At 39.3% G+C, this 12,424-nt stretch overlaps 1 protein-coding gene across 3 annotated transcripts in view; it reads left to right on the forward strand.

Annotated features, from left to right (window-relative positions):
* The window catches only part of NELL1 (neural EGFL like 1), an 856,536-nt gene that overhangs the window by 113,570 nt on the left and 730,542 nt on the right, over window positions 1–12,424 (forward strand). The window lies entirely within an intron of this gene.

Below are 12,424 nucleotides of genomic sequence, written 5' to 3' on the forward strand. Positions count from 1 at the left end.
CTACAAATAACTCAATTTCATTTCTTTTTATGGCTGAGTAATATTCCATTGTATATATGTGCCACATCTTCTTTATCCATTCATATGGCGACAGACACTTAGGTTGCTTTCATGTCCTGGCTATTGTAAATAGAGCTGCAATGAACATTTTGGTACATGACTCTTTGGATTATAGTTTTCTCAGGGTATATGCCCAGTAGTGGCATTGCTGGGTCGTATGGTAGTTCTATTTTTAGTTTTTTAAGGAGCCTCCATACTGTTCTCCATAGTGGCTGTATCAATTTACATTCCCACCAACAGTGCAAGAGGGTTCCCTTTTCTCCACACCCTCTCCAGCATTTGTTGTTTGTAGATTTTTTGATCATGGCCATTCTGCCTGGTGTGAGGTGATACCTCATTGTAGTTTTGATTTGCATTTCTTTAATGATTAGTGATGTTGAGCATCCTTTCATGTGTTTGTTGGCAATCTGTATATCTTCTTTGGAGAAATGTCTATTTAGGTCTTCTGCCCATTTTTGGATTGGGTTGTTTGTTTGTTTTTTGATATTGAGCTGCATGAGCTGCTTGTATATTTTGGAGATTAATCCTTTGCCAGTTGCTTTGTTTGCAAATATTTTCTCCCATTCTGAGGGTTGTCTTTTCGTCTTATTTATGGTTTCCTTTGCTGTGCAAAAGCTTTTAAGTTTCATTAGGTCTCATTTGTTTATTTTTGTTTTTATTTCCATTTCTCTAGGAGGTGGGTCAAAAAGGATCTTGCTGTGATTTATGTCATAGAGTGTTCTGCCTATGTTTTCCTGTAAGAGTTTGATAGTGTCTGGCCTTACATTTAGGTCTTTAATCCATTTTGAGTTTATTTTTGTGTATGGTGTTAGGGAGTGTTCTAATTTCATTCTTTTACATGTACCTGTCCAGTTATCCCAGCACCACTTATTGAAGAGGCTGTCTTTTCTCCACTGTATATTCTTGCCTCCTTTATCAAAGATAACGTGACCATATTTGCATGGGTTTATCTCTGGGCTTTCTATCCTGTTCCATTGATCTATATTTCTGTTTTTGTGCCAGTACCATACTGTCTTGATGACTGTAGCTTTGTAGCTTAGTCTGAAGTCCGGGAGCCTGATTCCTCCAGCTCTGTTTTTCTTTCTCAAGATTGCTTTGGCTATTCAGGGTCTTTTGTGTTTCCATACAAATTGTGAAGTGTTTTGTTCTACTTCTGTGAAAAATGCCATTGGTAGTTTGATAGGGATTGCATTGAATCTGTAGATTGCTTTGGGTAGTAGAGTCATTTTCACAATGTTAATTCTTCCAATCCAAGAACATGGTATTTCTCTCCATCTGTTTGTATTGTCTTTAAATTCTTTCATCAGTGTCTTATAGTTTTCTGCATACAGGTCTTTTGTCTCCTTTGGTAGGTTTATTCCTAGGTATTTTATTTTTTTTGTTGCAATGGGAGTGCTTCCTTAATTTCTCTTTCAGATTTTTCATCATTAGTGTATAGGAATGCAAGAGAGTTCTGTGCATTAATTTTGCATCCTGCTACTTTACCAAATTCATTGATTAGTTCTAGTAGTTTTCTTGTAGCATCTTTAGGATTCTCTGTGTATAGTATCATGTCATCTGCAAATAGTGACAGTTTTACTTCTTCTTTTCTGATTTGTATTCCTTTTATTTCTTTTCTTCTCTGATTGCTGTGGCTAAAACTTACAAAATAGTGGTGAGATTGGGCAACCTTGTCTTGTTCCTGATCTTAGTGGAAATGGTTTCAGTTTTTCACCATTGAGGACGATGTTGGCTGTGGGTTTGTCATATATGACCTTTGTTATACTGAGGTAAGTTCCCTATATACTGAGGTAAGTTCCCTCTATGGCTACTTTCTGGAGGGTTTTTTTTTTATCATAAATGGATGTTGAATTTTGTCAAAAGCTTTTTCTGCATCTGTTGAGATGATCATATTGTTTTTCTCCTTCGATTTGTTAATATGGTGTATCACATTGATTGATTTGTGTATATTGAAGAATCCTTGCATTCCTGGGATAAACCCCACCTGATAATGGTGTATGTTCCTTTTAATGTGCTGTTGGATTCCGTCTGCTAGTAGTTGGTTGAGGATTTTTCATCTATGTTCATCAGTGATATTGGCCTGTAGTTTTCTTTTTTTGTGACATCTTTGTCTGGTTTTGGTTTCAGGGTGATGGTGGCCTCATAGAATGAGTTTGGGAGTGTTCCTCCCTCTGCTATATTTTGGAAGAGTTTGAGAAGGATAGGTGTTAGCTCTTCTCTAAATGTTTGACAGAATTCGCCTGTAAAGCCATCTGGTCCTGGGCTTTTGTTTTTTGGAAGATTTTTAATCACAGTTTCAATTTCAGTGCTTGTGATTGGTCTGTTTATATTTTCTACTTCTTCCTGGTTCAGTCTCGGAAGATTGTGCTTTTCTAAGAATTTGTCCATTTCTTCCAGGTTGTCCATTTTATTGGCATATAGTTGCTTGTAGTAATCTCTCATGATCCTTTGTATTTCTGCAGTGTCAGTCGTTACTCCTCCTACTTCATCTCTATTTCTATTGATTTGAGTCTTCTCCCTTTTTTTCTTGATGAGCCTGGCTGATGGTTTATCAATTTTGTTTATCTTCTCAAAGATACTTATTTTTGAACTATAAAAATAAAAAAATTCAATAGAGTTAAGAAAACTGAAGACTTTATATTTCTTGTTTGAGAACAATAATATTCCTTCTCTTTAAAGTCTTTAGAAAGTTTTTAGAAGTTTAGAAAGTACTATATTTGTGTTGGCCATTACTACAACTACTACTATTACTATTTAGAAACATCTTAATTTTGAATTCCTGGAGATCTGGAACTATACCTTAGGTTTAAGATAAGATACAGCTGTGGAAATGGTTTTCTGGTTCTAAGCTCCATGCCTTAGGCTGGGTTGCTTAATAAGTATTTATATTTGACTGTATTTGGAGGCCTTTAGTCAAATGCTGAGAATTGTTCTCCCCTTTGTTAGGTCATCGGTTGCTGTGAACTTTTTAATTTTTTTAAATTATAAAAATTTTATCAACTTTCCAAGGTTCCGTGTCTTTTCTCCTGGTTCTCCGTATCTGGGAAAGTTAGAAGCCAGCCTTTCCTTCACTAAGAATAGCATGCCTACTCCCATGATTTTTAAGACTGTCATGGAACTGCTGTGAATAGGGGTAAAGAACCTTATTTTTACATTTCATTTCACAGTAAATGTTTTATTTTCAATAATGGAGGCAGTTTGTAGTTGCTGTCACCATTAGTTTCTTGCTAGGTGTTTGCTAAGAGGATCGAGTACAGAAGTAATATGTAAGTTTACAACTGCAAATAAAATCATGATGTCAAATCTAAACAAGGGAAGGGGGAGGGCAGAGAAACATTCTTTCTGAGAAAAAGCAGGATGTGGACTCTTTTATCAGCATCACTCTTCTATGAGGCTGTTTGTTTCCATGTTTGCAGAAAGAAATAAGTGGACACTACGCACTTTGTAGGGTGACTTCCAAGTGTTATGTCACTTTTTTTTCCTTAAAGGAAACCTGTGAGGCATATAATTTTCTACTGGATGAAGAAAAGGAGGCTTAGAGAAAGGATGTATCTTGTCTACATTTACACAGGGATTAAATGGCTGCGTCAGGGATTGAACACAAGCTGGCTAGATTCTGAAGCCCCTCGTGTACTAGGCATGTTTTTTCTGGTGTCTGTCCTCTTTCTACTACACACATTGCTGTGAATAAAGGAGACAGAAGTTGGTATTAATGGAATTTTGTCCAGATAAATTAGGATTATCCTTTAACTTGGTAACTTTATAGACTGGAAGAGAACTTGGGGCTAGAACCCACAGAAGATACCTGATTTATAAAAGGACCACCGAGGTGACCACTTCATTTCACTGAACATGTTGTTTGAGGCCAAAATGTTGGGACTTGATACAAGAAAAATAATGGGTTGGTGAGAAAGATACCAGTGTATTCCTTCAGTATTCATTTCTTTAAATAACTACTGAAAATGATGCATTTTAAAAGATATGATTTATTGATACTGTTTCCATTGCATTTTCTGGGCAGAATTCCATTTTTTATGTTAGAAGAAAATGCATGGTTATAAGTCTGCGGGGCTGTAAGCAGAAAATTGACACTTTGAGATTTGATCATGTGGCCAATAGCCCCAGGCATTTAGTAGGGACATACCTAAAAGATAGTTTCAATTTTTAAAGGTGTAACACCTGTATACCTGAAGTTAGAGTGTTCCAGTTTCGGTAACAGATCATCCCCAAACTTACTATGTTCACAGATTCTGTGGGTCAGGACTTTGGACAGTATCCAGAGAGGGATGGCTTGTCTCTATTCCACAATATTTGTGGCTTCAGTTGGGAAGAGTGGACAGCTGGGGAAACCATCTGGATGGGTTTGCACTCATATGTCTCGTATTTTTACTGGTGGCTGGCTGGGGTCTATCCTCGTAGTTGGAGGTGTTGACCAGAGTACCTAGATGTAGTCTCCCCAGTCTGGGCTGGCCTTCCTTACAGCATGATGACATCAGGGGTGTCAGGGTTCTTACGCAGTGACTCAGATCTTCAAGCTCAAGTGTTCTAGCAAATGAGATAGAAACTGCACCATGTTTTATGACCCAGTCTGGGAAGTCATCAGGCATCCCTTTTGCCCTTAAAGCACTGAGAAGCCTACCTAGATTCCAGGGGAGGGGACATAGATCCCTCCTTTCAATTGGAAACAAGTCAAGGTTGCATTGTAGAAGACCACATGAGATGGGCGATGACATTGTGGCTATTTTTTGGAAGATATCATTTGCCCAACAGAATATTAGGCCATACAATGCGGGTTATCTATCTTATATAGGACTGGAGATGACTGTATTCATGCCTCCTGTCATTTCTTTCTATTTATAGCCTGGCAATAGCTTCATGTCCATGGTTACTTCTCAGTGTTTTACCTTTCCTCAGTTTCATGTTGCTGTATCTCTCATTAATAAGTCAAGGTAATCTAATAAGCTCTAAATCTCTGTGGATTATTAACAATAAAGCTTTATTTTTGTTTAGTCCTTATGGGAGGAATGGTGTTTCTGTTCCCTGCAGTCATTTGAGGATCCAGACTTACTCCATCTAATGATACCACCACCCACTAAGGGCCCTGAATCCTCTATTAGGCCCTCTGCAACTGGCATAGATAAGACACCCTTCTCTTAACTGCCTAGTGTTGGTCATTCATATCACCTCTGTTCATGTTTTGTTGGTGACAGCTAGCTAGTCATATGGTCCCCCCTAGACTCAAGGGCACTGAGAAATACAGTCTGGTGTGTGTCCAGGGAGAAAGGCAAGGTGTGAACATTAGCTACATCTGCTACATTTGCCATGTTTGCCATCTCCTGTCCTCTATCCCCCAGGCTGCTAAGGAACCTGGAGCCTAAGCATTGCCAGAAAAGTCAAGGTAGAATGAAACTAACCAAGCAACCAATTATTCAGTTTCTTTTAAAGTTTATCAGTTTGCAAAGTAGTATTGGAATTGTAGGAATTTAGACCTGAGATTATTAAAGATTATTTAGTTCAGTGGTTTAAGACTATTGACACCATGATTTCCTCATGGTGTTTGGAAGCAGATTGCTTTCATCCAAACAAACTTATGCGAAACTCCAATTTATATAACAGAGAAGAGTGAAGCTGCTCTGGTTAAAAAGAGGTTGAATCCCCATCCTTTTCCTCTGTGCTAGCCCCTAAGGCTTTTCCAAGGAATCCTAGGGCTCTGGGGATCAGATCTAATCACTTTCTTTAACAGACATGAGAAACCGGGGCACAGAGAGGCAGAGACATATTTACCAAAGATTACATGGCTTGTCTATAGCAGATTGAAGGTTGAAATCACGTCTTGGTATCCTTGGGCCAGTGCTCTTTGTATTATTATTTACTTAAAAATTGTGCCATTGCCTCTTTTCAGTACACATAGTCCTTGAACCCCTGGCCTGAGGTAGGACATAATATACCTTCCTGGTATTTTTTGGCTTCTTCTCTTCATTATCCCAGTGGTGGGCAAAGGGCCAGGAGAGGGAAAAGAGCTTCTCTAGGAATAGCTATAGCATTTCTCTCCTTAGATGATGATTTCCTCATAGTGTGAGGAATGGGAGCTTGCACTTGAGTCCATCTGTTGATGGACATTTAGGTTGCTTCCATGTCTTGGCTACTGTAAATAGTGCTGCTACGAACATTGGAGTGCATGTATGATTTCCTCATGGTGTGAGAAATGGGGGATGCCGTGGCATCGTGGGGACCAGGGATGGGGGCTACCTGAATTCACTTGCCCTCTGACCCTGATAGGGTCATGTCACTGTATCTGGAGGGAGCACAGTGTGGTCGAAACAACATGGGCTCTGGAATTCAGCAGACCTGGATTTAAATCTTAGGAGTTAATGTGACTTGGGGCAAGGCATTTTCTCATTTGAGCCTCAGTTTCCATACTTCTCATGTGAATATAATTACTGGCATTGAAGATTGTTGGCAGAATTAGAGGTAATATACTTGAAGCCACATTACACAGTAGAAAGTAATGGGATGTTGCCATTGGGAGCTTCCACTTGGTGTCTGTCAGACCCACGTTTAAGTCATAGTTCTGTCACCTGTATGAGCTTCAAATCTTAAATTTCTTTTCCGTAAAGTGAGGTAGTGGTTAAAAGCGTGGACTTGGGAGGCTGCATAAAGCAGGAACCTTGGAGCCAGACTATTCCCGTTGGAATCCTAGTTTTGCTCTTACCTAGCTGTGTAGCCTTGGGAAAGTTATTGAATCTGTGTCTTGGTTCCATCTTCTATGAAATGGGGATGGTAATAGTTGGTAATATTTGAGGTTGCAGTGAAGATTAAATAAGTAAATATTTGTAGAATAGTGCCTGGCACATAGTGCTGTGGAGGTGTCTGTTAAAGCAAATAACAAATAGATAAATACCTCATAAGATGCGGTAGAGATTATTTTGATATGAAATATAAAGACCTATAGTCATTTGCTGGTAATAAGCACCATAAGTATTGACTATTATTATTTTTTAACGGAAGTATAGTTGATTTATAATGTTAGTTTCAGATGTACAGCAGTGATTCAGTTATACATAGATATATCTGTTTTTCAGATTCTTTTCCATTATAGGTTATTACAAGATAGTGAATATAGTTCCCTGTACTATACAGTAGGTCCTTGTTTATCTATTTTATGTATAGTAGCTTGTATATGCTAATCCACAAATCCTAATTTATCCTTCTCCTCCCTTTCCCCTTTGATAACTGTAAGATTGACTTTTATGTCTGTGAGTCTATTTCTGTTTTGTAAATAAATTCATTTGTATCATTTTTTTTTAGATTCCATATGTAAGTGATATCATGTGATATTTGTCTTTGTCTGACTGACTTCACTTAGTATGAAAATCTTTAGGTCCATCCATGTTGCTGCAAATGGCATTATCTCATTCTTTTTTAGGGCTAATATCCCATTGTATATATGTATGTATTGTGTGTGTGTGTGTGTGTGTGTGTGTGTGTGTGTGTATACACACCACGTCTTCTTTATCCATTCATCTGTCGATGGACATTTAGGTTGCTTCCATGTCTTGGTTATTGTAAATAGTGCTGCTGTGAACATGGGGGTGCATGTATCTTTTCGAGTTAGAGTTTTCGTCTTTTCTGGATATATGACCAAGAATCTTGCTTGGCTATTATTAAATAAATATTAGCTATATTGTTAAAGGTAGAATTAACCTTTCCTGAGGTCCTACAAAATTCTAGACCGTATGGCTAGGAAATTTTTCTTTTAATCATCATTGGTATTTTTCCGGATTTGGGGGAATGGTCCACACAGGTGCTTCCTATACCTGTGATGATTTGTTTCCCCTTACAGAAAGTAGGTAGCGGCCTGCCTGGCTTTTTCCCTGTCCCAATAATCCTGCCAGGGACACACATTGGGTAAGAGTGGAGTTGTTTCCCAGATCCATTTTGCCGTGACCTCCCCACCCAGACTTCCAGGAGGTGGATGTTCAGGGGCACAGGAGAGCTGCTGGAATGTAAGCCACTGCTACAGTGACTCTGGAGCTCTTTGGGGGTGTTAGTTATTTCTCCAATAGTCAATATATATATCCTTGTGGAATCGCTGGAAAAGAGACTTTTTCTTAGAAACTTTTTGTCTTTACTAATGAATTAGCACTGGATACCATTTTATTTATTTATTTATTTATTTATTTATTTATTTATTTATTTATTTAGTCGTGCCACTAGGCTTGTGGGATCTTAGTTCCCCGACCAGGGATCGAACCTGGACCCACGACAGTGAAAGCGCTGAGTCTTAACCACTGGACCGCCAGGGAATTTCTTGATACCATTTTAAAATTAACTTTTGCTGTTTTCATCCTAGTATATGGAAGAAACACATTCATCCAGCAATAACCACTTCAACATTTTGAGTGTGTATAGTTATCTTGTCAGTCTATCTAATATTCTCAAGAAATGGATTCCTTGGTATAAGTTTTCAGGAAAATGACAAATATTTTAATAAAAATAACTTTGTTGATCTTAATCTATTTATGTCACTTGGAATTATTGTTCCTAAATTTTATTTATGAATATAGCATGGGATTCAGGTAGTCTTGTGAAATTTGACTTCAGTTCATAGTAACTGATTGTTTTTAATACTCAAGGGTGGGCTTTGGAGAATTACTCATGCTGATTCTGGATAGGGTCTGCCTAGCACGTAAGCAAGGGCTTAGGTTGAAAAAAATTGAGCTATGTAAATACAGGATGGAAATGATTCACCCTCATAGCATCTTGTATCAAAGGACTTGTAGTGTTAGATGTTTGGAAGTCAGTGTCAGCATTAGGATGCAGTCAGAGTTGTGCACAGCCCAGAGGAGGAGTCTTTATTCCTGGATGCTGTATTTATGGCGGAAACTGATCCATTTTACCATACCTAGATCATGGTGACCAAGGTGGGGAAGGATCTGGAAAGAGGAGTTAAGACAGCATCCTTGACCAGGAAGGCCTCAGTCTGGGTAGGGGACAGGAGTATAAAAGATAGAGCTGGGGATGCTTGGTCTGAAAGAGAAAACTTTGTAGTGACTGTCCTTGCTGTTTTCAAATATTTGAAGGATGCGCAGGTTTTTCTGGGAGCCAAGGCAGTTCAGTAGAACAGCACACTTGGCTGAGGTCCCAGGCTAAGGGGAGAATTGCTGCTCACAAAATCTGGCTGGTAACGTTATCACCCATACAGCTGCCCCTTCCTGCAAACTTCCGGGAGGACCCTAAAGCACTTGAGGCCTGAAGAGAGAGGACTGTTCGGGGCAGAGAGCTCACTAGACACTGGCTTACCATCTCTTCCAGTGGCCTTCCTTTCCCTGCACGCACCACATGGCTCTTACTCACTTGCTCATAACATCTCCTTCCTCACCATGACTAGTTGGCCAGGAAGTAAAGCAACCCCTGGTATACTCTACCACAGTGCTGCTTACATTTTAGTGTGTACGTGAATCATCTGTGGATCTTATTAAAATGCAGATTCTGACTCAAGTGGGTCTTGATTGGGGCCCCGTAAGCTGAATTTCCACAGGTCATGATGCTGCTGGTCAGGGGACCATACTTGAGTAACAAGGCTCTACTACAAATCATGAGTCTACCCTTTAGGCTACAGTCAAGCACTGTCAGGCCGAATGACCACCTCCTCCATGTTGCTTTCAGGACTAAGCCGTACATCTGTATTAGCAGAGGGTTACTGCCTGGAAATCCTGCCTTTTTCCCTTCCCAGCACTCATGAAACACTTAAAAAAAAAAAATTTATTATTTATTTTTGGCTGCATTGGGTCTTCGTTGCTGTGCACGGGCTTTCTCTAGTTGCAGGGAGCGGGGGCTACTCTTTGTTACGGTGCGCAGGCTTCTCATTGCAGTGGCTTCTCTTGTTGTGGAGCACAGACTCTAGGTGCACGGGCTTCAGTAATTGTGGCTCATGGGCTCTAGAATGCAGGCTCAGTAGTTATGGCGCATGGGCTTAGTTGCTCTGCAGCATGTGGGATCTTCCTGGACCAGGGCTCGAACCCATGTCTCCTGCACTGGCAGGCGGATTCTTAACCACTGCACCACCAGGGAAGTCCCTCATGAAACACTTTTATCCAGATATCACTTAGCCATCTGGTTTCTTTGTCATCTCTAGGGCCACTTCTGCAGTTATCCAACTTTTTTTTTTCTTTTTTTCATTGCCTGAGAGCATTCTCAGGCCACAAGATTTGGCCCTGTCTGCAGGCCAGAAATGCTGGGGAATTACTGTCACCTGTAAGCAGTTCTCAACTCTAACATGTTTGTTTTTTTTTAAATTAAACACATCATCTTAACTTTCATCCAAGTTGTTTGAGATACAGCACTTTTTGTATATATGCATGATGCTGTCAGATACTTCACCCCAAGACACAAGTATCCATTTGCCTAACATTGGGGCACATTTGTTTTCTCATAACTGTATATTTGTGATTATCCCAAGGTACCCACTTACTCCAGTTCATTGCAAAATGATCTTTAAAAGATCTGTTTATAATACATTGAGCGTTTGCTCAATGAGGCCATAACCCAGGAATAATGATCAAATCTTGTTAAATGTATATACCTCTCTTTTTCTTTCTTTTTTTTATGATTCAAGTTATCTGGAGTATTTTTGATTGTCATTGATTGAGGTCTTTTCAAGGTCATGTCTCTTCCCCCAGCAGTAGCTTGTTGGTCAAAATAAAGTGATTGAAAGTGTTCTTATGATGTGTTAATCTTGGTACAGTCTCAGGTGTCAGGTCCTACTGCTTTTCCATACAGGAGCTGTGTGGTCTCTGGCAAGGTACTTAATATCTCTGATCATGTGTGAACTCATCCGTAAAATAGTGATGATAATATTTACCTTGAAGAAATTAAATGAGATGTTTATGAAAGCACTTGGCCCATTTCCAGTACATGCCAGTCACTTTTAAAATGACAGCTTTGCCTCCCATTTGTTTCTCTTAGGCCAATTTCTAGCTTTTTTGGAGGGAGGGGCACATATTTTATTTCCTTTTTCACTATTCTCAAAGCATCTTGAGAACAGGATCTGTGTTTTAAATCCTATCCTAGCTTTTCACTATGTGTTCAGTCATGACACGAATAAATTAATGAATGACCAGATAATCTCTAAGGTGTTCCTGACCTTTTAAGTCTTCTGATTGTTCGATTCTTCCAGTGTTCTGGCTGCTTAGAAAAAAACTGGGAAATTCTCTTAAAATGAATGTCTTCTATATTAAGGGATTTCCTCCTTAGTAGTCTTAAAAAATATGTATTATATTATTACTAGTAAGTATGTACCTGGGCCCAGGAGTCTGCTGCAATAGTATAAGTAACCTTTTCAATTTGTCATCTTGGGCCTGATTCTTTGTATAGTGCAAATGAGGTAGTCAGAGGCTGGTCTTGATTTTGCTTCCCCTGCAGTGCTCTCTTGGGAAGATCTCTGTGAAAGATGAGCAAGAAATGTGCATTTGTTTTCATGTGACGTGAGATTTGGAAGTTATGCATAATAGAGGCTGAGTTTCATGATATATTCATCTCAGTCCTCATGGAAGATGCATCTTATGTTCTGGTTTAAATGTGCCCAGGCTAGTGTGGTCAGGCCAACTCAACGGATTAGAGGAGAAGCAGTAGGTCCTTGCAGATCTTGGGATTGAACCTGGTTACCTGTCTAGGCGAGTAGTTCTTGAGTTGTCTGTATGAATAAGCTGCTGGGAGATAGTGCCGGTTGAGGCCATCTTTACTACTTTGTCCTGTGCCTCTGAGATGGGCACCAAACTGGTAGAAAGTACGTAGACTGTCACATCTAGACCTGAGTTTAAATCCTGGCTTGGGTATGTTACTTAATTCCAGAATCTCAGTTTTTTTTTTTTAATATTTCAAAAGGGGTAATATCAGTCTTACAGTTTTTTGTGAGTGATAGATTAGATAGTATATGTCAAACGCCTAGTGCAGTGCTTGGCAGTGAGATTGGGCCCTGTGTTGATGATGATCATGGTGACATATTTCAGAAGGGACACGCAGGAGACTAAGTAGGCCTGCCAACCATGAAAGTATCAGCCCTGGTGTGTGACTGAGGAGTGTCCCAAAGTTGGCTGCCTTTTATGATTGAAGTGCAGACGGCAGTGGTGGCGCTAAAAGTTTTTCATGGATCTGGAAAAAGAAGGTAACAATCTGGGGAAAGAAAAACTTAATTGTATGTTTCATTCCATGAAATTTTGAAATACTGATACATATGTGAGTAGCTTCAAACTTTGCTCCCCTATTGATTATCTAAGAGTTGTTCTTCACTTATAGATTCTTGTCCAGAGGGAAGTAAAAGAAAAAAAAAAGTCTTACTTATCTCTTCTCTGACAGTTTATTT

This window comes from Balaenoptera physalus (assembly GCF_965194825.1).
Source record: "Balaenoptera physalus genome assembly, chromosome: 10".
Taxonomy (NCBI): domain Eukaryota; kingdom Metazoa; phylum Chordata; class Mammalia; order Artiodactyla; family Balaenopteridae; genus Balaenoptera; species Balaenoptera physalus.